We start from the raw sequence: 903 nt of genomic DNA on the forward strand, positions 1-903 counted from the left end.
TAAACTGTTGTATCTTTCAGTATTATATATAAGGTTCTTATTTTAAAATTCACTGTTGTCCCATTTCAGCTCTGATTGTAATGCCTCTAGCTGGCTATTGATAGACAAAACTGAGCATCATGTTGGTTGGTGGCAAAGGGCCGATGCATGTGATACCACAGCAGCACAAAGTGGTATGATGAAAAAGTCTCGAGGAAGTTTGTGAAGAAAGGAACCTGTCCAGGAGATCTTCACTCTCAGCTAACCCTAAGGAAAAAATCTATCACTGCTTTTGTAGTCCTTTATCTTTCACTGTATTTTATACTAGAAACCGAGAAACTAAATTAAAATTTTTTCTCCACAGTTGACTTTGAATAGATTTTGGAGGTTTTGATTTTGTGATTTTTTTTTCCCAAAGACATCACTTGCTAAGTGTGGAACCTCACCCACAGAAATCCTATGAAATCATCTCAGTATTACAGAGACAGAACTTTTCCCCCATTTTTGTTCCATTTGAATGCAGGATATTATCTTAGTACCCACTGTGTTTCTTGTCATCTATCTGAATATAAAGTAAGTCCCTTATATTTTCTGAAAGGTCTGTATTTCTCACTATTGCTCACCTAATTTTTGAAATATTTTTCTGCACTAGACTTGAAATCTATAACATGTTAATTCCATAGCTGAAAGCCAAAGAAAGCCATTTATAAAATAATTCACTGTTGCCCATTTAACTTCCTGTGGTTGAAGGAGAGTTCCACCAACCTTATCTTCCTCAGCCCCTTCCTGCTCCCTGAAAATTACACTTGGAGAAAACAAGACCACAAGACTACCTAGTTTTAGAATGGATTTTGTTTCAAAATCAGTCAGGCTGACAACTGGTTGCTTTTTAAAACCACATCAATGGTCTTTGAAGTAGGGAAA

General features: G+C 36.2%; 1 long non-coding RNA gene across 2 annotated transcripts in view; it reads left to right on the forward strand.

Annotated features, from left to right (window-relative positions):
• The window catches only part of LOC108444990, an 11,638-nt gene extending 11,280 nt beyond the window's left edge, over nt 1–358 (forward strand). For both annotated transcript variants that reach the window (XR_001859718.1, XR_001859717.1), the window contains one exon: nt 70–358. This is a non-coding gene — a long non-coding RNA (uncharacterized LOC108444990). The remainder of the gene's footprint in view (nt 1–69) is intronic.
• Nucleotides 359–903: the final 545 nt, after the last annotated feature.

This window comes from Corvus brachyrhynchos, unplaced genomic scaffold (genome assembly GCF_000691975.1).
Source record: "Corvus brachyrhynchos isolate BGI_N302 unplaced genomic scaffold, ASM69197v1 scaffold60, whole genome shotgun sequence".
Classification (NCBI taxonomy): domain Eukaryota; kingdom Metazoa; phylum Chordata; class Aves; order Passeriformes; family Corvidae; genus Corvus; species Corvus brachyrhynchos.